Below are 25,630 nucleotides of genomic sequence, written 5' to 3'. Positions count from 1 at the left end.
CTTAGAGGTTGAGGAGGCAACATTAAGAAAACCAAGTAAATATAAAAGGGGAGCCGACAGTTTGGTACAGAATGTGACCACTAACTCAGCATCCTCAGGCTCTGAGAGGGACAGAATCAGAATGTGGAGAGCACAGCCTCCATCAGCACGCATCCATCTGGACCTTCGGCAAGCTGAACTCACTTTCTATCTATAGCATCCCTCATTTTGTTTTTCTTTTAAAAATGTATTTCCCAGGATTCTTTCACGGCAACCACAGAAGTGCCTTAGCTCTTTCCCCATGTCTCCCCCTTCCCCAGCCCCCATCACCCTCTTCAGTGATTCTGGGCATAGCACCAGATGCAGACACGACAGCACAAGTCTAGGATGGGAACTGTTTGGCTGCTTACTCGCAGAAAGAATTTTGAAAAACTATGCACCCCCCTGTCTATTTTTAGGTTGGCATCTAAAATTTGTCACCCTAAGTTCAAATAGTTGCACAAAATGTAATTTCTAGCATAATGATATTTGAAAATAGATTGGTTCCAGCACCCTTTGGAATGATTCCAGTGACCGCTAAGCATACAGATATGGGATACCTGCTTCTTGGGTCATTATGCAGACTCAAGGGCTGAATAGAGACACAGTGCCTGGCACATGATAAATACTATGTCTTTGCCGTATGTGTGGGCGTATAGAGAAAGAAAGAGGGAAAGAGAAGGCAAGATGTTAGCAGGAAATCTTAGGAGGGATTGTAGCAGACGATGTTGATGCCCCACCCCACATCCCCTCAGCTCCTGTTTGAGTTCACTCACAGCTGTGGTTCACAGTTTTTGCCATGGGAAGACTTGACACCTCAAATGACGCATCTCACCGCTTCTCTGCCAGAGGGCTTTCTCCAGCACAGGGAAGCGTGCAATACTACTGGTTAGGCACAACCTGGAAACTGAGGCAGCTGACTTTCTCAGGGTTGACTCTTAACCAATGGGAAGAGGAGGCAGTGGATAAAAGCCCCCGTCTCCCCATCCTTTGGTGAGACAACTGGGAAGCTTATCATGCTTGGTTTCCCAGAAGGTCCCCAGGACGGAGCCCCGGTTGCACACAGCGGTGACTGCTGCAGGAATGCACATATTATTACTGTGTTTTCCTTTCCTGTCACACGTCCTGCACCCTTTCACTTGTGCTTTCTGGGATCGCCTCCCGAATAAACGTTCTGTACCCAGGTTCTCTCAGGATCTCCTCTGAGGGAAACCCAACCAAGTCCAGGAGATATGGGGATTCATTACAGTGCCCTTTCCATTTTTCTGTGGTTTGAAACTTTCCAAAGTAAACATATAAACAGATTTGTTTAAATGTTTTAGAAGAGCAGCCCTACGGTATGTTCAGGGATTGTACCTGGCTGTGTGCTCCAGAATCCAGTCTGTGACCCTCCCAGAGATTCTGTAAACTACTGAGTATCCCTTAATCAGCCCATTTCTGCTTAAAAACAAATCATTGATATTGAATCGTTTTAGTAGCAAGAGATATAGCAGAATGGTTCTGAATGGGGAATCCTTCCATCATTCAAGGGCAGCTAACTCCTCTCAGCCTCTGACTATTCTTTTTGCTGCCATTTAAATATACATTATACACGGTGAAACCCCGTCTCTACTAAAAAATACAAAAAATTAGCCGGGCGCGGTGGTGGGCGCCTGTAGTCCCAGCTACTCGGGAGGCTGAGGCAGGAGAATGGCGTGAACCCGGGAGGCGGAGCTTGCAGTGAGCTGAGATGCGGCCACTGCACTCCAGCCCGGGCGACAGAGCGAGACTCTGTCTCAAAAAAAAAAAAAAAAAAATAAATAAATAAATAAATAAATATACATTATATATATAATGAACGTGGTGTCTTAAAACAGCACAAACTTATTATCTTACAGTTCTGCAGGTCAGAGGTCTAGCATGGGCCTCACTGGGCTAAAATCAAAATGTATACAGAGCTGTACTCTTTTTTTTTTTTTTTTTTTTTTTTTCTTGAGACGGCGTCTCACTCTTTCATCCAGGCTGGAGGGCAGTGGCACAATCTCGGCTCACTGCAAGCTCCACCTCCCGGGTTCACTCCATTCTCCTGCCTCAGCCTCCTGAGTTGCTGGGACTACAGGCACCCGTCACCACGTCCGGCTAATTTTTTGTATTGTTAGTAGAGACGGGGTTTCACCATGTTAGCCAGGATGGTCTCGATCTCCTGACCTCGTGATCTGCCCATCTTGGCCTCCCAAAGTGCTGGGATTACAGGTGTGAGCCACCGCGCCCGGTCTCAGAGCTGTATTCTTTTTAGAGGCTCTAGAAAAAGCTTCATTTCCTTGACTCTGCCGGTTTCTAGGGGCTGCCTGCATTCTTTGGCACGTGGCCCCTTTTGCCGTCTTCAAGCCAGCAATAGCAGATCAAGTCCTTTCAACATAGCATCTCTCCAATCCTCTCTTCTGCCTCTGTGTTCCACTTTTAAGCACTCATTAGATTGGCCCCATCTCAAGATCAACTGACTAGCAATCTTAATTTCCTTTTGCTGGGTGCAGTGGCTCACACCTGTAATCCCAGCACTTTAGGAGGTCAAGGCAAGCGGATCAAGAGGTCAGGAGTTCAAGACCAGCCTGGCCAACATAGTGAAACTCCCATCTCTACTAAAAATACCAAAATTAGCCAGGCGTGGTGTTACATGCCTGTAATCCCAGCTACTCAGGAGGCTGAGGCAGGAGAATTGTTTCAACCCAGGAGGCGGAGGTTGCAGTGAGCCAAGATTGTGCCACTGCACTCCACTCTGGGTGACAGAGCAAGATTTTGTCTCAAAAAAAAACAAAACAAAAAAACACGCTGCACGCGGTGGCTCGCACCTGTAATCCCAGAACTTTGGGAGGCCGAGGAGAGCGGATCGTGAGGTCAGGAGATCGAGACCATCCTGGCTAATATGGTGAAATCCCGTCTCTACTAAAAATACAAAAACTTAGCCAGACATTGTGGCGGATGCCTGTAGTCCCAGCTACTCAGGAGGCTGAGGCAGGAGAATGGCGTGAACCTGGGAGGCGGAGCTTGCAGTGAGCCGAGATCCCGCCACTGCACCCCAGCCTGGGTGACAGAGTGAGACTCACTCTCAAAAAAAAAAAAGTTTTTTCCTTTTACCATGTCAAGTAATGAAGGAGTTCAGGAAATGCCATCCCCAAATACACCAATTTGGTATATTGATTACTTAGAGCTGGAGGTATTTGAAAGAGAGCAAATGCAAGGGGAGGCTTTCTCTTAACTCCCCACCTGCCTAAATACAGATCCTCAATAAAGAACTCAGTTGTCACCAGTCCCCTCCTCAGGAGTTTCATCAGCCAGGGAAGATTAACTCATCACAGGAGAGAAAACAAGAAGCCAACACCACACCCAAAGAAGGGCCCATTCGTTTTTATTCCAAAATCACTTACTCTCTCCTAAATTGCCTGCATACATCCTCCCCTCTCCCCTATGAAGAGGGCATACAAGCTCCTAAATCCCTCTGGTTTGGGGGGATTCTCTTTTCTTTCCTGTGATGCCCCGTGCACATAATACATTTGCATAACTTTTCTCCTGTTAATCTGCCTGTTGTCAGTTCATTTCATGGGCTCAGCTATGAAACCCTCAGAGAGTGGAGGGGAAGTGTTTCCTCTTCTACAGTAGCATATTCACTAGTTTCAAGAATTAGAATGTGGGTCGGGGTGGTGGCTCACACCTATAATCCCAGCACTTTGGGAGGCCAAGGTGGGAAGGCAGGCGGATCACTTGAGGCCAGGAGCTCGAGACGAGCCTGGCCAACATGGTGAAACCCTGTCTTTGCTAAAAATACAAAAATTAACTGGGCATGATGGTAATCCCAGCTACTCAGGAGGCTGGAGGAGAATCCCCTGAACGTGGGAGATGGAGGTTGCAGTGAGCCGAGATCACGCCACTGCACTCCAGCCTGGGTGACAGAGTGAGACTCTGTCTCCAAAAAATGAAAAAGAATTAGAATGTGGACGTCTTTGGGAGAGCCACCATTCTACTTGCCAGAGCCTCATAGCAGCCAGACCCTCATCTTTCCCTTCTCAAGGATGATTAAGAACACCTGGGAGGAAGCTGTGGGCTGTGGCTTCCCAAGCAAATAGGTTTGCTGAGGAAATGAAAACAGCCATCTACCAATCGCTTAAACAGGAACTCTTTTTTTTTTTTTTAGAGACAGGGGTCTCACTATGCTGCCCAGGCTGGTCTCAAACTCTGGCCTCAAGCTATCCTCCCACCACTGCTTTGCAAAGTGCTGGGATTGCATGCATGAGCCACCATGCCTGGCCAAAACAAGAGCTCTTGCATGCTACAATAAGGAATAGCAGATAATGGCTTAGAACTCTGTTTGCAAATTTAGGCTTAAGTACAGAGACTTTTCTATTTTCCCAAGATTATGTCCCCTAAAATAAGAAAATTAGCTATTAATTCCTCAGTTCACAGGGGTGTGTGTGTGTGTGTGTGTGTGTGTGTGTGTGTGTGTATTTAATACTGTCCAACCAGTTTTGAGGCCCTGGCTGGAGATGGTCGGTTCCTCTTCTTGGGCGGCCAGTTACGTCCGCACCTCAACCACCTCCCTGACTGGGCCCTCACACTCTGGGACACTACACACCCACCCTAACTGCCCTGGGCCAGGTGCCAGACAACGAGGGACAGCCCCTGTGTCCCAGAGCCCAGTGAAATTATTCAAATTAGCCAGTAGTAAGCCATGTTCCCCCGCCTCCCACAGAGACCACAAGAAAGGTGCATTTCCACAGCCACCCCCTCGCCCCCTTTGCCACGTGACTGACCCGGGGCTTCACCCGAGTGGCCTTGCGTGGAGTGCTGTTGCTCCCAAGGGAGCTGCACATATAACAAAACTGTAAAACTCTGGTTTCTCTCTCTTGATCTGCACTTTCACTTAAGGTAGCATTTTACAACGCAAGGTACATGTGTTTGGTTTTTCTTACTTTTTATTTTTTGATTGATTTATTTCCCCTTGAAAAGGGGCTCAGGGAGGAACTTTCTCAACCAGTTCAAGGCTCATTTTAATGTCAACAGTGGAAAGTCCAGAAAGGCCTGAGGCAACAGGCTGCCTTCCTACATTGATGCCCAGTTTCCCTCCGGCCACTGCATAGCAGATGGCAGCAGAGACAGTCTAGGCAGGGACCCACTGTAACACCTTTTTTAAAAAATTTTTTTTCCAAGACAGCGTCACCCAGGCTGGAGTGCAATGGTGCAATCACAGTTCACTGCAGCCTCAACCTCCTGGACTCAAGCGATTCTCCCACCTCAACCTCCCAAATAGCTGGGACTATAGACGCATACCACCACGCCCAGCAAATTTTTGTATTTTTGTAGAGAGAGGGTTTTGCCATGTTGTCTAGGCTAGTCTTAAACTCCTGGGCTCAAGAGATCCACGAGCCTCAGTCTCCCAAAGTGTTGGAATTACAGACATGAGCCACCGCACCTGGCTTGTAACACTGTTCTTTGGAACTGTCTTTTGATTAATCCAAAAACCAGCGTTCAGGGTAGCAACATAAATTCTGACTGAAGAAATCTTCTCCTTCATGAATAACTGCTTTATAGCAAGTCTTTTCTGTTTCACAAGTCTTCTCTCTCCCCAACAAAACTCCCGGACCTCCTGTGCCATCATAAACGCTAAACTGCCCCAAACTTGCAACCTTACTGAACCATCTTAGGAGTCCCAGCCCCCGGTCCACTATGCTGGACTGTCTCTACAGCACAATCTCCCCACTCAGAGGAACAGAGAAGCTGGACCCACATGCAGATCTGGGCCAACAGCCCCCAAAATCCAAGCCCTCCTTGGGGCCTCTCCCCTCTGCCCCTCCCACCTCACTCTATCCCATTCTCCCCCTTCCTTTTAACTGTAATAGCCTCTCATCCCCCGTTTTGTTTTTTTGTTTTGTTTTTTTTTTTGGTTGTTTGTTTTTCTGCCCACTCAAGTAAAGGCTGCAGCAGGTTCCACCCCGGGGCACTCACCTAAGACAAATAAAGATTAAAGTATTTTTGTTGTTGAGACGGATTGCTGTCGTGCATTCTCGGCTCACTGCAGCCTCCATCTCCTGCGTTCAAGGGACTCTCCTGCTTCAGCCCCCAGACTCAGCTGGGACTACAGGTGCCTGCCATGCCCGGCTAATTTTTGTATTTTTAGTAGAGATGGGGTTTCACCACGTTGGCCAGGCTGGTCTCAAACTCCTGGCCTTAAGCAATCCTTTCGTCTCGGCCTCCCAAAGTGCTGGGATTACAGGCGTGAGCCACTGCACCTGGCCAATTAAATTATTTTCTTCCTCCTGGTGGAGGGAGATGATTTCACACCTATGAGGGTGAGAGGATGGAAAGTTTCTGAAACTTTTGTCTTTTCCCTGCTCTGAAGGAGAAGTGGGTGCAGCTGTGCTTAGTTTGTTGTGTTTGAGGGCTACCAGATACACTCTGATCAATACTCTGAGTAATTTCCTTCCCCTCTTCATGTTTCCAGCTGAACTATTTGTCAACTTTTCTTGTGGGAACCTCAGTGGTCTCTATTGGAAGATACATATATACCTCTTTGTTTCTGCTATGGACTGATACTCATCTTGCTTCTCCTCTGAGTCCAGTCCTGGGCTCCCAGCAACCATACGTAACAGACAGCCCTTCCCTCTAGCAGGCATCCTCTGCCCCAACGACTGTTCCCAAAGCAAATCCTAGCCTGTGCTCTGTGCGTTGTCCTCACCCTCCCTGATCTGTGGGTTATGATGTTTGGACTCATTCACAGGGCAAGATCTTAGAATAAAGTAATTATAAAATCTAATATACTTCAACATAATGTTCAAAAGCCGAATGAAAAGCCTGGTGTAAAACCTATACTAAAGAAACATCTGGGCCTGGCGTGGTGGCTCACCTCTGTAATCCCAGCACTTTGGGAGGCCGAGGCAAAAGGACCACTTGAGGCCAGGAGTTCGAGACCAGCCTGGCCAACATGGTGAAACCCCGTCTCTACTAAAAATACAAAGATTAACTGGATGTGGTGGCGCAAGCCTGTAATCCCAGCTACTCAGGAGGCTAAGGCAGGAGAATCGCTTGAACTCAGGAGGCAGAGTTCAGCCAAGATCGGTAAGCCAGAGATCAGCCATTGAGCTACAGCCTGGGCTACAGAGCCAACAAAGCGAGACACTGTATCAAAGAAAGGAAAAGAAACATCTGTTGCTTGAGCTTGGTTTAAATACAACATTGTTCAAACGCATTTTCTAACTTTTAAAATGTTTCTTTCAAACACAGGATGTGGGACTTTTCTCTGGTTAATGAGTAACCCATTTTCCTGTTGGCTCTGGGTCACCAGGAAGGACTAGGAGTTCCTTCTCCTTCAGTCACTGGTTTTTTTTCTTGTAGTCCACAGCTCATATACTCCTTCTGGCCTCACTCATTCCTGCCCAGGAAGAAGCCAGGGGTGAGTGTGGGAGGCACAGAGGAGGGTAAGCTTTACTTAAGGTTAAGAGCTAAGTTATTTGTGTGGACTGAATTCAGTTAGCTCTACTCACTAACTCTGTAACCTTGGATAAGTTAGCTTAACCTCTTCAAGCCTCAGTTTTCTGCAAATAGGGGCTAATAGTAGTACTGACACTTTCTTCTGTACTAGTAAGTTCTTCTTTTTTTTTGGATATGGAGTTTTGCTCTTGCTGCCCCGGCTGGAGTGCAATGGTGCAATCTCGATTCACTGCAACCTCCACCTGCCGGGTTCCAGCTATTCTCCTGCCTCAGCCTCTCAGGTAGCTGGGACTACAGGCATGTACCACCATGCGCGACTAATTTCGTATTTTTAGTAGAGACGGGATTTCACCACGTTGGCCAGGTTGGTCTTGTTCTCCTGACCTTGTGATCCGCTGCCTCGGCCTCCCACAGTTATAGGATTACAGCCATGAGCCACCATGCCTACCCTGTACTAGTAATTTCTATATTATAATAATAGTACTGATATCATCTTTGTACTAATAATTTCTGTGCCTTAATACTAATTTCTGTACTAATAATACAGATACAGTAAAATGTGGCACCAATAATTTAATAATTCTGCATAATTTCCGTTCTATAACAAACTGCTAAATTTTTTTGTAAAGTGAGCCTAATATAGAGTTATTCTGAGTACTGGATGAGACAAAAAGCAGATAAAACATTCAGAGTATAGCATATAGTACAGGTTAATAAATGTCAGCTATTATTATTATTAATGAGGACTTGTCTTCTAGTCATTCTGCCCGAGCCTTTGCACCTACAGAAACTTGTGAAGAAAATCTAAAACTGGCTTGTTTTCAGGTCTGTCTCAGTACAGAAAAGACAGTCCCAGTGAGTGATCTGTGGGGAAAGGAGAGGAGAACATCCCCTTTCCCTGGGACCTCTTCAAGGAGTCTGTGCACTACCTCCCCAGCTTTGAAAAGAATTTCTTCCTGCCAAGGAGAGAAATGGGGATGAAGGGACTGCAGTGAACCACATGGTCATGAAGCATGAAGTAGGGGCTATTGTTTTCTCTCTGGATAGAATAGCGATTTTTCTCAGAGGGACAAGGATGGTGATCAGACAGAGAAGAAAGGGGACTGACTCTGGTTTGGGGCGGTAACCTCTGACTGTCCCAGAGAAAGGCATCCTCAGGCATAATGGAGACTCCAGAGCCAGGAGAGTGAGAGCCCCAGTGTCACTGCACTGGACCCACGCCTGGAGTAGAAACACATTCCAAACCTCCCATGGCTGTAAGTGGAATGAGTGGGTGTCTGGAGGAGGGAATAGGAGTATCATCTTCCTCACCTCCCCTTCCAGGGAGGAGCCACCAGATAGAGATGAGCTGAATCACTTCAGGGCTGCCCTTAAGACGACATTTTAATTTTTAAATTTTTATCAAATTTTATTTTTAAAGATTAGTCAAGTGTAGTAGTAAGAAGGAGGGAAAGAGTAGAATAAGGTGTTTTATCTGTAACTGACTGAACAATCAAAGTGAGAGATGACAATGTGCTAGCAGCCCTCACTCGCTCTCGGCACCTCCTCGGCCTAGGCGTCCACTCTGGCCGCGCTTGAGGAGCCCTTCGGCCCGCCGCTGCACTGTGGAAGCCCCTCTCTGGACTGGCCGAGGCCAGAGCCGGCTCCCTCTGCTGGGTGTGGAGGGAGAGGTGCCAGGTTTGCGCCCGGCGCTCACGGGCCAGCACCAGCACTGGGTGGGCGCCGGCTCAGAGGGCCCCCGCACTGGGAGTGGCCGGCCCACTGGCCTGCCAGCGCCACCGGCCCCAGAGAGTGAGGGGCTTAGCACCTGGGCCAGCAGCTGCAGAGGGTGGGCCCCATTCCCCAGCACTGCAGGCCCGCATGGGCCGCGCTGGAATTCTCGCCAGGCCTCAGCCGCCTCCCCGTGGGGCAGGGCTCGGGACCTGCAGCCCGCCATGCTTGAGCCGCCCGCCCTACCCACGGTGGGCTCCTGTGCGGCCCAAGCCCACCCAATGGGCACCACCTCCTGCTCCGCAGCACCCGGTCCCATCTACCGCTCAAGGGCTTAGGAGTGCAGGCATCCGGCACAGGACTGGCAGGCAGCTCCTCCTGTGGCCCCACAGCACGAACCACTAGGCGAAGCCAGCTGGGGTCCTGAGTCTGGTGGGGACTTGGAGAACTTTTATGTCGAGCTAGAGGATTGTAAATGCACCAATCAGCACTCTGTGTCTAGCTCAGGGATTATAATCGCACCAATCAGCACTCTGTCAAAGTGGACCAATCAGCTCTCTGCAAAATGGACCAATCAGTAGGATGTGGGGGGGGGCCCAGATAAGGGAATAAAAGCAGGCTGCCCTAGCCAGCAGCGGAAACTGGCTCCAGTCTGTGGTATGGAGTCTTTGTTCTTTTGCTTTTCATGATAAATCTTGCTGCTGCTCACTTTTTTGCGTCTGCACTGCATTTAAGAGGTGTAACACTCACTGCAAACGTCTGCAGCTTCACTGTGAAGCCAGCGAGACCACAAACCCACCAGGAGGGATGAACAACTCCAGACACGCCATCTTTAGGAACTAACACTCACTACAGGGGTCTGCGGCTTCATTCTTGAAGTCAGCGAGACCAAGAACCCACCAATTCCAGACACAAAAATGAGATAACTCACTGCCTTCGGACCAGCCAGATTACATTTTAAAATTAGATCTTTAGGGCCTCATTTTGTTGTTTGTATTTTATTTATTTTTATTGGTTTTTTTGAGACGGAGTTTTGCTCTTGTTGGCCAGGCTGGAGTGCAATGGTGTGATCTTGGCTCACTGCAACCTCCGCCTCTCAGGTTCAAGAGATTCTCCTGCCTCAGCCTTCTGAGTAGGTGGGATTACAGGTGCACACCACCATGCCCAGCTAATTTTTTGTATTTTTAGTAGAGATGGGGTTTCACTGTGTTAGCCAGGGTGGTCTCGCTGTCCTGACCTTGTAATCCACCCGCCTTGGCCTCCCAAAGTCCTGGGATTACAGATATGAGCCACTGTACCCGGCTAATTTTTGTATTTTTGATAGAGATGGGATTTGTTGGCCAGGCTTGTCTTGAACACTGGACCTCAGGTGATCTGCCTGCCACAGCCTCCCAAAGTGCTGGGATTATAGGCGTGAGCCACTGTGCCCAGCTGTATTTTATTTTAAATGGAGTCATCCTTGAAATGACTTGGAGTTAAGTCCACGAATTAAAATCAACTATTTCAAATATTTTAAGAAGTAAAACAAAAACAACAACAACAAAAAAACCATGTATGATTCACCAACCCTACAATCACCTCCACCCTGATTTTCTGCTTTCAGCCAGGTAGTGCTGAGCCCCTGTCCTCAGAAGCCTGGAATATTTATCAAACAAAAACTTTTTTTCTCTTTTCTCCTGCCGCCCAAGATGCCAGAAGGGAAGAAGGACAAGGGGAAGAAGGTGGCTCCAGCCGCTGCTGTCGCAAAGAAGCAGGAGGCCAGGAAAGTGGTGAATCCCGTGTTGGAGAAAAGGCCTAAGAATCTTGGTATTGGACAGCACACCCAACCCAAAAGGGACCTCACTTGCTTTGTCAAATGGCCCCGCTTTATCAGGTTGCAGTGACAAAGAGCCATCCTCTACACATGGCTGAAGGTGCTTCCTGTGATGAACCAGTTCACCCAGGCCTTGGACCCCCAAACAGCTACTTAATTATAGTACATAAGCTGGTCCACTAGTACAGACCAGAGACAAAGCAAGAGAAGAAGCAGAGGCTGCTGGCCTGGGCTGAGAAGAAAGCTGCCAGCAAAGGGGACGTCCCCACCAAGAGACCGCCTGTCCTTCAAGCAGGAATTATCACTGTAGCCACCTTAGTGGAGAACAAGAAGTCTCAGCTGGTGGTGACTGGACGTGATGTGGATCCCATCAAGCTAGTTGTCTTCTGCCTGCTCCCAGCCTCAGCCTCCTCATCTGGAAAGTGGATGATGATAGGCCAGGCGTGGTGACTCACGCCTGTAATCCCAGTACTTTGGGAGGCCGAGGCGGGCGGATCACCAGGTCAGGAGATCGAGACCATCCTGGCTAACATGGTGAAACCCCGTCTCTACTGAAAATACAAAAAAACTAAGCAGTGTGGTGGCGGGTGCCTGTAGTCACAGCTACTCGGGAGGCTGAGACAGGAGAATGGCATGAACCTGGGAGGCGGAGCTTGCAGTGAGCCAAGATCGGGCCACTGCACTCCAGCCTGGGCAACAGAGTGAGACTCTGTCTCAAAATAAATAAATAAATAAATAAAAATAAATGAAAGAAAGTGGGTGATGATAGTGCATTTCTCTGTGTTGTAAAATAAAGGTCCCTGACTGCATTATCAAGGGGAAGGTAAGACTGGGATGTCTAGTCCATGGGAAGACCTGCACCACTGTCACCACACAGGCTAACTTGAAAGACAAAGAAACTTTGGCTTAGCTGGAGGAAGCTATCAGAACCAATTAGAATGGCAGACACGATGAGATCCGTCATCACCGGGGAGTCAATGTCCTGGCTCCCAAGTGTGTGGCTCTCATTGCCAAGGTGAAACAGCCAAAAGCTAAAGAACTTGCCACCAAATTGGGTTAAATGTATGCTGTTGAGTTTTCTGCACATAAAAATAATTAAAATAATACAAATTCTCCTTAAAAAAAAAGATAAAAACTTTCCCTCTAGACATCTTGCAGAAATGGAGTTACAATACCTTCTTCCTTGTGCTAAGCCAATCCACACCTCTGAACTGAATGTTGAGAACTGAGCTGAGCAGTCTTCACAAAACAAATGCAGCTTGTAGTAAAATATCATGCAGGATGATTTCATTTCTCTATAAACAGCAAATTTATAGAGACAGAAAGTAGATCAGCGGTTGCCTAGAGCTGGGGGTAGGAGTGGGTATGAACCGAAAATGGACATGAGGAAACATTTTGGGGTAGTGGAAATGTTCTAAAACTGGATTGTGGTAATGGTTGCACAACTCTGCAAACTTACTAAAATTATCGAATTGTACACTTAAATGGGTGAATTTTATGATATATAAATTTGCCTTAATAAAGCTCATGTTGTTTTAAAGTTAGTGTAAGTAACTGATTTAAATTGGTATGCCAAATAACACTGGTTAGTATCTACATTAGGATCCTGACTCCACTGCTCGCAAACCACGTGAGTTGAAATAAATGATTTCACATCCCCCAGCCTCAATCTCCTCATCTGTAAGTGGGTGATGATAGTGCATATCTGATAAAGCAGAGTGCCAATTAAATGAGGTAACTTACAGATTCTTAACGCATTATATTTTATCTTAGAAATGAGAATGTAAGAAGGTAAGGAGGTGTGAGTGTTTATCCTTTCTTGGCTTGGGGAGGGAAGGTCATTCTGAATTTTTCAATGAGAATGATCTGGAAGGCGCATTTCAGACTCTCAGACCCACCCATTCCCATGTGCCCAGTGGTTTCACATTTCCCGTCTTCCTTTCCAGGGCCCTTGAACATTGACAGCCACCTCTTTCTGGGTCAAGTTGCAAGGATAAAAGGAATAGTATTTGTTATCAGGCAGAAGGAGCGAGTGGCAGACTGCAGAAGCTCCAGGTCCTTAGGTGACTGTTCTATACTGGCTGCCCTAGGAGACGCTCTAAGGCAGACATAATCAGGGCAACTGAATGTACAACATGGATCCCTGATGCCCAGATAAGCCCAGAAAAGTCAAAGCTGGCTATTGGGAGCAAAATGAGATAACTCAAAAGAGGCAGTGTGGGAGAAAGAGGGATGGGCCCAAGGCCAGTGGGAGGGTTTGTTCTCTCCTCGTGTGTGGAGCGCACTTATGCTGAAGTTTTTAGGGACATGGGATGGACAGGATGAAGTAGTAGCAATTAATATTATTATTTTTTTTTAGATGAAGTCTCACTCTGTCGCCCAGGCTGGAGTGCAGTGGCGTGGTCTCGGCTCACTGCAGCCTCTGCCTCCAGGGTTCAAGCGATCCTTTCACATCAGCCTCGCAAGTAGCTGGGATTACAGGCATGCACCACCATGCTCAGGCAATTTTCATCTTTTTAGTAGAGACGGGGTTTTGCCATATTGTCCAAGCTGGTCTTGAATTCCTGACCTCAAGGGATCCACCCGCCTCAGCCTCCCAAAGTACTGGGATTCCAGGTGTGAGCCACGGAGCCCGGCCTAATTCTTAGCAGAAAGAGGCATACGGTTGCATTCTTCATACCCTCACAAACCCCTCCCACTCTGTTCTTGGCAGGCTGGCCTGTTCATTCATTCATCCCACATACACTACCAAATTCCTGTTCTCACAGACCTTACATTGTAGTGGAAGACAGACCATAAAGAAATAATCAAATGACTCTATAACCTAAATGCTAACAACGAAGGGATGTGTAGGAGGCAAGATGGCTTAGACTGAGGGGTCAGGGAAGACCTCTCTGAGGAAGTAACATGTTAGCAGGGCTTTGAGGGAGCAAAAGAAACAAAGTTTGGAAGAAAGAGCACTCTTGGCCGACAGAAGAGAACATGCAAAGGCCCTGGGCTTGGTGTCAGCTCTGTGTGTTCAAAGAGCACAAAGAAGCCAGTGTAGCTGGGACAGAGTGAGAGGGAAGCAGGGTGGTAGGAGATTATTTCAGGGTGATGCTCAGGGCCCAGACCTATTGGCTTTACTGGCCATTAGAAACTCATGGATTTCATTTCAGATGTGATGAAATGCCATTGGAAGAGTTTTGAACAGGATAGCAAGTGATCTAATCTTGAGGTTATTCCAGCTGTTGCGACAAATATAGGCTGGGCATGGTGGCTAATGCCTGCAATTCCAACACTTTGGGAGGCCAAGGTGGGAGGACCACTTGAGGCCAGGGGTTAGAGGCCAGCCTGGGCAACATAGTGAGACTCCATCTCTACAAAAACTACAAAAATGAGGTGGGTGTAGTGGTGTGTACATGTCATCTCAGTCAGGAGGCTGAGGTAGGAGGATTGCTTGAGCCCAGGAGTTGGAGTCTACAGTAAGCTATGGTCGCTCCACTGCACTCCAGCCTGGGCAACAGAGCGAGATTGTGTCTCTAAAAAAAAACAAAGAATGTATAGGAACTTTCTCACCAAACTACTACAGGATTCCACACCAAAGTGAACAGCCCCTTCTACCTGAGAAAATCTCATGGTCTTGTCTAAGGTGCCAAGAAATATGGGCTACAGACTCTGAATTGCCAGAATGAGGAGCTGGGTCTTTCCTCCCATTTTCTCTTCCTGATGGATCTTCTCTTTCCCACTTAGGCCTCGTGCATAGATGTGTCTCCCTCTCCTTTTTTGCCCTGAGAATCAATGGGTTTGTTTGTGGAGGTTTACCTTTAGAAACAATTCAGGTCAGGCACGATCGTTCAGGCCTGTAATCCCAGCACTTTTGGGAGGCCGAGGCAGGCGAATGACAAGGTCAACAGATCAAGACCATCCTGGCCAACATGGTGAAAACCCGTCTCTACTGAAAATACAAAAATTAGCCAGGTGTGGTGGCGCCCACCTGTAGTCCCAGCTGCTCAGAGGCTGAGGCAGGAGAATTGCTTGAACCCGGGAGGCGGAGGTTGCAGCAAGCCAAGATCGCTCCACTGAACTCCAGCCTAGGCGACAGAGCAAGACTCTGTTTCAAGAAAAAAAGAAAAGAAAAGAAAAGAAGCAATTCAGTCCCCATTAATTCTCTGATATTGAGTCTTGAAAACACTGGAAAAAATGTTTATTAAGATTTGGAAGAAATTTGCAATTTAAAGTGTTTTAACTGAAAAGAAATCAATTACCTCCCTGAGTGCCATGAATGCTAATTCTCTTTGTGTTTTTTTTGTTTTTTATTATTATACTTTAAGTTCTAGGGTACGTGTGCACAACGTGCAGGTTTGTTACATATGTATACATGTGCCATGTTGGTGTGCTGCACCCATTAACTCGTCATTTACATTAGGTATATCTCCTAATGCTATCCCTCTCCCCTACCTCCTCCCCACAATAGGACCCGGTGTGTGATGCTCCCCTTCCTGTGTCCAAGTGATCTCTTGTTCAATTCCCACCTATGAGTGAGAACATGCGGTATTTGGTTTTCTGTTCTTGTGATAGTTTGCTGAGAATGATGGTTTCCAGCTGCATCCATGTCCCTACAAAGGACACGAACTCATCCTTTTTTATGGCTGCATAGTATTCCATGGTGTATATGTGCCACATTTTCTTAATCCAGTCTGTCACTGATGGACATTTGAGTTGATTTCAAGTCTTTGCTCTTGTGAATAGTGCCGCAATAAACATACGTGTGCATGTGTCTTTATAGCAGCCTGACTTATAATCCTTGGATATATCCCCAGTAATGGGATGGCTGGGTCAAATGGTATTTCTAGTTCTAGATCCTTGAGGAATCACCACACTGTTTTCCACAATGGTTGAACTAGTTTACAGTCCCACCAACAGTGTAAAAGTGCTCCTATCCGGCACCTGTTGTTTGGACAGCACCACATCCTCTCCAGCACCTGTTGTTTCCTGATTTTTGAATGATTGCCATTCTAACTGGTGTGAGATGGTATCTCATTGTGGTTTTGATTTGCATTTCTCTGATGGCGAGTGATGATGAGCATTTTTTCATGTGTCTGTTGGCTGTATGAATGTCGTCTTTTGAGAAGTGTCTGTTCATATCCTTTGCCCACTTTTTGATGGGGTTGTTTGATTTTTTTTAAAGCTCTCTTCAACTCTAACCAGATCTCCACTGCCTGAATTGAAAGAAGACCTTAGGTAAGACTTTCTAGCCAGAGATAACACTTCCATAAAATAACCAGAAGAACTGGGGCACAAAGAGGCTGTACTCATCTGCTTGGACTGCCATAACAAAGCACAGGGTCAGGGTGTCTTAAACAACACAAATGTATTTTCTCACAGTTCCAGAGGCTGGAAGTCCAACACCAACGTGCCAGCGGGATTGGTTTCTAGTGAGACCCCTTTCCCCTGCTTGCAGACAGCCACCTTCTCACTGTCTCCTTGTGTGGCCTTTTCTCTGTCTATGCTTGGGGGTTGGGAGAGCTCGGATGTCTCTCTTCTTTTAAGAACACTAGTCCTATCTAATTAGGACTACAATCTTATGGCCTCATTTAACCTTAATTTCATCTTTAAATGCCAGATCTCCAAATACAGTCATATTGGGGGTTAGGGCTTCAACATATGAATGTGGGGGTAGGAGGTGGGGGGCGGGTAGCACACTTCATAACTGAAGTTCTCAATAAATGTTCAGTGAAGATCTAGGTAAATGAATGGATTTCCCTGGACACCCTGAAACTATCAGAGACCTCTGATGGAGCATGAGGTAAAGACAGTGGCTCAGGCAGAGAAATTATAGACCCATGAACTAAGTGACCTAGAACCTACATAAATCAGTAGCGTTCCTCTACGTCGGCAATAACCCACTAGAAAATGCAATAACAATTAAGACTCAGTTCACTGTAGTAACAACAATCATAATATCTCAAATTTTACCTAGCAAATAATATATATATAAGACCCCTGTGAAGACAATTTAGAAATGCTATTAAAGCATATTTTAAAAGGAATAGAGGATGGGCATGGTGGCTTACACCTGTAATCCCAGCACTTTCGGATGCCAAGGCAGGCGGATCAGTTGAGGCCAGGAGTTCGAGACCAGCCTGGTTAACATGGTGAAACCCCCATCTCTACTAAAACTCCAAAAAAAAAAAAACAAAAACAAAAACAAAGAAACACCCAAAAAACTAGCCGGGCTTGTTGGCACATGCTTGTAATCCCAGCTACTTGGGAGGCTGAGGCAGGAGAAACGCTTGAACCCGGGAGGCAGAGGTTGCAGTGAGCCAAAATCAAGGCACTGCACTCCAGCCAGGAAGACAGAGTGAGACCCTGTCTCAAAATAAAAATAAAAATAAGTAATAATAATTTTAAATATCCTTCTAGCCAAGCCAAGCACATCGAAGGGACTAAGTAGGCCTGTGAGCCACTAGTTTGTAACTCATGGTGAGTATAATAGGCATGAGGCTTGTTCCTAAACGTAGGGGTGTAGGAGGCAGAAGAATACAAGGAGACCCTCCCCGTCCCACACGCTGTTACCTCTCCACCTCTCTACAGGCAGCTTTCCTAAGGTCCTGGACCTTCAGATCCTTGCTGGAGTTGGAGGCAGAAATGTTCTAGATCTACAAAACAGTTAAGGGATATTAAGGAATATTAAGATAGCCACCTCCCAAACTAGGGCATCCTCCTAACATTATCCACGGCTGATTAGTAACACGTGGGAGAGAAATTTGGGTTTATTACTCTATAGCAGTACATAAAGCAATAGCAAAGTTAATACAAAATCACTTTCCTGTCAGGTCTGCACGGGGTCGGCTCATGGGTCTCTAAGACCTGAAAATTGAGAGCGTTTTCGCACCCCCGCTCCTGGCGGCTCTGCGGTCAACACGCCACGGAACAAATATATTGAATTACGCCGTAAACACTATGGATACTGTTTAGATTACCATGAGGAAAAGAGAAAGAAGGAAAGTCGAGAGGCTCATAAATGTTCAAAGAAGGCAAAGAAAATGATTAGTCTGAAGGCTAAGCTTTACCACAAACAGGGCCATGCTGAGAAAATACAAATGAAAAAGACTATCAAGATGCATGAAAAGAGGAACACCAAAAAAACAAAAACAAAAAAAGAATGCTGAAAAGATTCCACAGGGAGCAGTACCTGCCTATCTGCTGGACAGAGAGGGACAGTCTCAAGCTAAAGTACTTTCCAACATGATCAAACGGAAACGAAAAGAGAAGGCGGGAAAAGGGGAAGTCCCTCTGCCTAAAGTACGTGCCCAGGGAGAAACAGAAGGATTAAAAGTTATTCGAACAGGAAAAAGAAAGAAGAAGGCGTGGAAGAGGCTGGTTACTAACGTCTGCTTTGTTGGAGATGGCTTTACAAGAATACTACCTAAGTATGAAAGATTAATCAGGCCAATGGGCTTGCGTTTCAAGAAAGCCCATGTAACACATTGTGAACTGAAAGCCCACCTTTTACCTACCAGTACTTGGTGTAAAGAAGAACTCGTCGTCCCACTGTATACAACTTCAGGTGTTATTACCACAGGTACTGTCATTGAGGTAAATGTGAGCAAATTGGGCCTTGTGACGCAAGGAGGCAAAGTTATTTGCAGAAAATATGCCCAGGTTACCAACGATCCTGAAAATGATAGATGCATAAATGTAGTCTTACTGGTTTGATAGCAATTCCATATATAATTATTGAGGACTACACACCAATTGAAAAAACTGCCATTACTGTGATGTTTCTGAATAATACCAAACAGCCATACACGTCTGCAGTCATCAAGATATTTATTAAATTGTAAACATTAAAATGGAAAAAAATACAAAATCATTATAAAAATAATAATCCTTTAGGACTCTAACTTCAAACATACCTCTTATCTGCAAATATTTGAAAAGATCACTTTCCCTTTAAATGTGCAAAGAGAAAATGTTTCCAGAATAAATCTGAAACCTTTGTAGTCCTTTAGCTGGGAGGATCACCCTACTAAAAATGCATCAAAGAAACACTAATCAAATAACCAGTGAATGTAAAATTATAAACCAACATGTGTATTAAAGGAAAGAAACGGAGGGAATGTGCAAGGACTTTTAACAGACTGGGAGTTTAGATTTCCCCCCTGAAAGCAACTGGCACTGACACCAGAAAGAGACTGGGATTCACTGGAAGAAGAAAAGAGCATTGCAGCTTGGAACAGACCTGAGGCCAAAAGGAGGGCAGAGCATTGGCAAAAGTCAGCCAAGGAGGCTGGAGTGAAGGGAGCAGGGGAAGGAATGACGCCTGATGAAGCAGGAGGGGTGTGGACCTGAGTGATTAGAGCTGTGTAGACTGCAGTTAGCCATCCTAGGGTTTTAAGAGGTGGAGAAGGAGGATCATCATCAGCCTTATGTTGAAGATGATGACACTGGCTATAGCGTGATTCATGGGGTAGGGGGTTCTGAGCCGGTGCAGGGCAACCAGACTTGCAACCACTGCTGTGATCGGGAGAGGATGATAATAGCCTGGACTAGCGTGCGAGGTGCAGTGGACGTGGAGAGGAGTACGCAGAAGTGCAAGCTATTGAGGAGGTAAATTTATTAGACGCGTGAGTGGTTGGATGTGGGCAGGGAGGGAGAGTCCATGCTTGGGCTGACTCCTGGCTTTCTGGCTCCGGCATTGGGATGTCTGCAGACACATTCCCCTAGACAGGAACACTGGAAGAGGAATGAATTGGGGGGCAAGAGCAGGAGTCAGTCTTGGACAAGCTAACTTGGAGGTGCCTTTGCAATCTCCGAGTGAACCTCTGGCCTGTTTCCCAGTTCACGAATCCCTCGCCTCCAACAGTTATGATAAAAATGGCAGGAAGTTAGCTTCTAGGTGTGGAGGAGCAGAAGAGAGACTCGGACAGGGGCTTTTCATTTACCCCCCCCACCCTCCCTGGAGCCTCTCTGAAAGAAACTCACTGAAGATACTTTGTTTTTTGGTCTAGTTGAAGGAGAAACTCAAATGTGTTCTGAAAAATAAGTATGGGGCCTTCTTAACAAGGCTATGGCATACTATCCACTTCTTTCCCCTCCTGCCCTGGAGGGAGTGGCTGGCCACTCAATGCTAAACTTAGAGAACCAGCTGCAGCAGGAGGAAAGGAGGAGAGCCAGACCTCTGGGAACATTACTGGAGAACGAGGACTGGCCAGAGCCTTGCATGGGGAGCGAATTCTCCTGCCTCCTGTCTTCAATCGGCCAGAGGTGCAACTTTCAGTTCCCCCATCACGGCACACTTCTTCTCTCTTGTGGCCTCACATGTGCTGCCCCCTCACCAGAACCCCCCTGCCCTTCCTCCTCTCCTACATCCCTTTCATCTGCCTGGGTTCTTGAGCATATTTTATTCAGTGCTTAGATACCATATCTTTCTGGAGGCCTTTTCTGATGTCTCATAGCTGGGTTCAGTGTTTGTGGCAGAGACTGCTAATCATCTACCCCACATCCATTTATCTTGTCTTTTTTTCTTGGTACAAGAACCCCTAATATTGGGCTGAGCGTAAAGTGCTTCGTATAAAGTCTCCATTTTCCAATATCTTTTGCAGCTGGATGAGACCATTTGGCTAAACTCTGGCTAGTAACATGAAAGTGGAAATGTTTCCACCTTCTGGGATATGATTTTATAAGGAGAAGACATGCCTTTCTTCCCCTTCCTCTATATGAGTATGATGACTGATTCTTTTCGTTCTTCTTTTTTGTTTCTGTTTTGAGACAGAGTATTGCTCTGTCGCCTAAGCTGGAGTGCAGTGGTGCGATCTCGGCTTACCATAACCTCCGCCTCCCAGGTTCAAGTGATTCTTCTGCCTCAGCCTCCCGAGTAGCTGGGATTACAGGCACACACCACCACGCCTGGCTAACTTTTTGTACTAGTAGAGACGGGGTTTCACCATGTTAGCCAGGAGGGTCTTGATCTCCTGACCTCATGATCCGCCTGTCTTGGCCTCCCAAAGTGCTGGGATTACAGGCGTGAGCCATCATGCCTGTCTGATGGCTGATTTTTTAGTCACCAGCTTGGACTAGGAAGACCTAGACCACACCCTAGAGATGGTGAAGCTTTGCACTAGAAAGAGATTGGATTCATTTCCTTTTTTTTTTTTTTTTTGACAGTCGTGCTCTGTTGCGCAGGCTGTAGTGCAGTGGCATGATCTTGGCTCACTGCAACCTCCGCCTCCCAGGTTCAAGCAATTCTCTTGCCTCAGCCTCCTGAGTAGCTGGGGATACAGACACACGCCACCTCTCCCCGATAATTTTTTTTTTTTGGTAGAGACGGGGTTTCACCATGTTAGCCAGGCTAGTCTCGAACTCCTGACCTCAAGTGATCCACCTGCCTCAGCCTCCCAAAGTGCTGAGATTACAGGCATGAGCCACCGCGCCTGGCCTGAATTCATGTTCTAATGACTTTATGGAGCTACTCGGTATTTTGCACTGTTTACCTCGCCTTCATTGTGTAAAAGGGAAATCAACTCTAATCCTATGTAATGCACTGTTATTTTGGTTACATGCAGAAAAACCTAATCCAAATTTATACAGTGTTCCTCCCATGTGTTTATTCCTATGAAAATGCTTAGACCCTGCATTACCAATTACTTACCTGAGTGAAAAAAAGTCTGTCTTGCCAGAGTTTACACTCTTGTTCTTATGCAGATAGCTTCAAAGATGTCCTCACCTAACATAACTCATATCTGCAAGTGTTCAGTAAGGAACCAGAAAGCCAGTTATCCAAAGGCAATGCTGTCGAACCACTTCAAATGTTGCTTTCTGGTCTCAGGCTTGATAGTAACCAGGTGATGCTATGGTTAGGATTGTGCTCATTTCTCCTCCAGTGCAAGTTCTATCTCTTGGATGGAATAGTCATTTCATACCACCAATAAACCCACAGAAAACAGGAAGGCAAAAAAAAAGCACGTACAACAAATGTCTTAAAAGTGGTGTCTGCTAGTTGACACATCCTGTGTTGTAGGATTTGGAAAACCAAAAGTAATTTTTAAAATTCTGATGGTTTGGCATTTGGAATATTGAAAGCAATCTGGAAAATCCCGATAGTCCATTTGTGTCTCCATCATTAGCTGAAGAAGCAGATGGTCAGGACAAATTTCAGTAGGATCAGAGGATTGAGTGTATCCGGTGGATTACCTCACTCCTAGCACCATTAGTGAGGTTGGTGATACACCCTTTAACAGACTCTGCCAACGAAACTGTGTTGATTAATTTACTGTTTTTCCCCAGAATCTTTCCGAGGTCAAATACTGTGTATGACAGTGTTTTATACTTTTATACCAAGTGTTTCTGCCTTAATTGACTCATCTGTAATTGATAGTCTTAAGTATGAGCCAAAATAATAATGGCTAAGAGAAGTACATAACCTGGACAATATCCTAAAAGTCAGAATTTTTTTTTTTTTTTTTTTTTTTTTTTGAGATGAAGTATCGCTCTGTCGCCCAGGCTGGAGTGCAGTGGTGCGATCTTGGTTCACTGCAAGCTCCACCTCCCAGGTTCACACCATTCTCCTGCCTCAGCCTCCCAAGTAGCTGGGACTATAGGCACCCGCCACCACGCCCAGCTAATTTTTTGTATTTTTTAGTAGAGACGGGGTTTCACTGTGTTAGCCAGGATGGTCTGGATCTCCTGACCTCGTGATCCGCCCGCCTCGGCCTCCCAAAGTGCTGGGATTACAGGCGTGAGCCACCGTGCCCGGCCAAAAGTCAGAAATTTTAAAAAGTTCAAACATTATCCATAGAATACTGTCCAAATATCTGGACACATCTGACAATCTTATAGGATTGAGGTTCCAATTATGTTGGATTTTTGAAGTGTCACGGCCTGTTGGCCAGGCTGGTTTCAAACTTCTGACCTCAAGCGATCCACCCGCCTCAGCCTCTCAACGTGCTGGGATTACAGGTGTGAGCCACTGGACCCCGCCAGGGCTGAAGATTAAATGAGGTAGTGTATATAAAGCACACAGCTGCTATCAATAGGTTTGAGCTATTAGGCAGTGGACTTGAACTCCCTAAAGAGGGACTCCATTTTTTTAAAACTCACACTGTATTCCTAGTACCTACCATAGTGCCTGGCACGTAATAAGCACCCCTCAAATGTCTGATCGATGCTAACTGAAACTATGAGAAGGACCTTGAATGCAAAGAGTTCTTGCTGGGATCCTCCTTTAAGTACAATGCTCCTCTCCTATAAACATAACCCTTCCCTTAGAAGGCTACACAGAGCTGGGCACCATGACTCATGCCTGTAATCCCAGCACTTTGGGAGGCTGAGGTGGGAGGATCACTTAAGCCCAGAAATTGGAGACCAGCCTGGGAAACATAGGGAAACCCTGTTCCTACAAAAAAATACAAAAATTAGCCTGGCACGGTGGCTTGTAACTATAGTCCCAGCTACTCGAGAGGCTGAGGTGCGAGTATTGCCTACGCCCGGGGAGGTTGAGGCTGCAATGAGCCGTGATTGCACTATTACACTCCAGCCTGGGCAACACAGGGAGACCGTCTCAAAAAGAAAAAGGAAAATTAAAAAAAGAAAGGAGAAGGAGAAGGAGAAGAAGCAGCCTACACTGGAAAGAATACCAGCCCAGAGTTTATGTGAAAAGGAGATCCCTGACACATTGGTCCTGTGATTCCTGGAGGCTGCTGGGTAGAAGGTTGTTAACCAGAGTAATTTATGCATCATCAGTGACAGGCAAGAAAGAAGGTTTCATACAGCTTGAAGGAGAGAAGTCATTTTATTTGGGCTCCTGCAGTATTATTATTTAGACTCTCATTCATTTTACATCACTTCTCTGATGACTGTAATGAATAAATATTGACAAGTTGAATGATCTGATCCCTGCACTAGAGGGTAAACTTGCATAATCCCTTGTAGACACACTCCGGGGAGTGAGGCTACTTTGTGGAGTTCCTTGCCAGTGTACCTAAGCAAAGGATTCTTTCTTGTTCTAAACTGTGGCATATGATTGTGGTTTTGGAGCTGGAAAAGGAGAATAAGATGGAATATTACGTGGCAAATGAGCTGGTCATTTCGATTGTTGAACATTTTTCTTTTAAGAAGAGTTATTATTACACCCTCTGCTGGCTTAAGGCAGTGAAAGTCCAGGCTGGGCACAGTGGCTTATGCCTGTAACCCCAGCACTTTGGAAGCCTGAGGTGGACAGATTGCTCGGGCTCCTCCCTACTGCCCTCTGATGCGCTCACTCCAGAAGCGGAAGGAGACAGGCCCTGGGTAGTGAGTCCACCAGACACTCCCAGACCAGCAGAATCACCTCTTGAAGACAGAGACAAGAATGAGTGAAAGAAATGTAGCTAGGAAAAGTCAAAAGGAGATGACAGGCTTTTGAGATGTTTGGAGCGAGTTTTTTTGTTTTTTTGTTTTGTTTTGTTTTGTTTTTCGGAGACGGAGTCTCGCTCTGTCGCCCAGGCTGGAGTGCAGGGGCGCGATCTCCGCTCACAGCAAGCTCCGCCTCCCGGGTTCACGCCTTTCTCCTGTCTCAGCCTCCCGAGTAGCTGGGACTACAGGCGCCCGCCACCTCGCCCGGCTAATTTTTTTGTATTTTTTAGTAGAGACGCGGTTTCACCATGTTAGCCAGGATGGTCTGGATCTCCTGACCTCGTGATCCGCCCGCCTCGGCCTCCCAAAGTGCTGGGATTACAGGCGTGAGCCACTGCGCCCGGCCGGAGCGAGTTTTATTCCCTTTCTTTGGATTTGGGGGAAATTATATCGCACAGGCTGACAAGGAGAAAGAGGGAGGGTGGAAGTTTTGCCTTTATTCCCCCATTTGTCTCTCCAACCTTGAATTTGCATGGGAGCTATGCGGGGGCAGGTGACAAGGGTGTCAATCAAAAAGGATATGTGCCATCAGCACTATTAGTAATAAACCAGGCTGGGCACAGTGGTTCACACCTGTAATCCTAGAACTTTGGGAGGCTGAAGGGGGATGGATCACTTGAGCCAAGGAGTTCCAGTAGCCTGGGTAACATAGGAAGACCCTGTCTCTAAAAAATATTAAAAATTAGCTAGTCACGATGACGCACAACTGTAGTCCCAGCTACTTGGAAGGCTGACGTGATAGGTTGAGCCAGGAGGCTGCTGTGAACTACTATTGTGCCACTGCCTGGGCAACAGAGTGAGACCTCATCTCTAAAAATAAAAATAAAAAATAAGATAAACAGGCCAGGTGCAGTGGCTCACACCTGTAATCCCAGCACTTTGGGAGGCCGAGGAGAGTAGATCCCCTGAGGTTAGGAGTTCGAGACTAGCCTGGTCAACAAGGTGAAACCCCATCTCTACTAAAAATACAAAAATTATCTGGGCATGGTGGTGCACGCCTGTAACCCCAGCTACTCTGGAGGCTGAGGCACGAGTATTGCTTGAAATCAGGAGGCAGAGGCTGCAGTGAGTCACGATTGCACCAGTGCACTCCAGTCTGGGCGACAGAATGAGACCTCATTTCTAAAAATAAAAAAACAACCATCCAGCCATTTGTGCATTTTTGGGTGAGTCCACAGAACGAAAGAGAGAGAGAGAGAGAAAGAGCAAGAGAGAGAGAGAGAGAGAGAGAAGGAAGGAAGGAAGGAAGGAAGG

At 46.5% G+C, this 25,630-nt stretch overlaps 1 protein-coding gene and 1 pseudogene across 3 annotated transcripts in view; one reads left to right on the top strand and one right to left on the bottom strand.

Annotated features, from left to right (window-relative positions):
• Positions 1-12,258, bottom strand: part of FAM81A (family with sequence similarity 81 member A) — a 125,401-nt gene extending 113,143 nt beyond the window's left edge. The window contains exon 1 of one of the 3 annotated variants that reach the window (XM_050796845.1): positions 12,175-12,258. The gene's annotated coding sequence lies outside the window, so the exon portion shown is untranslated. The remainder of the gene's footprint in view (positions 1-12,174) is intronic. The other 2 variants (XM_050796853.1, XM_050796846.1) reach the window with 2 other exon arrangements.
• Positions 10,875-18,700, top strand: LOC126959296 (ribosome biogenesis protein NSA2 homolog; annotated as a pseudogene).
• The last annotated feature ends 6,930 nt before the right edge of the window (positions 18,701-25,630 follow it).

The sequence above is a fragment of the Macaca thibetana genome, chromosome 7, assembly GCF_024542745.1.
Source record: "Macaca thibetana thibetana isolate TM-01 chromosome 7, ASM2454274v1, whole genome shotgun sequence".
Taxonomy (NCBI): domain Eukaryota; kingdom Metazoa; phylum Chordata; class Mammalia; order Primates; family Cercopithecidae; genus Macaca; species Macaca thibetana.
The sequence above is the reverse complement of the archived record's forward strand: the minus strand, read 5'-3'. Positions and strand labels throughout refer to the sequence as shown.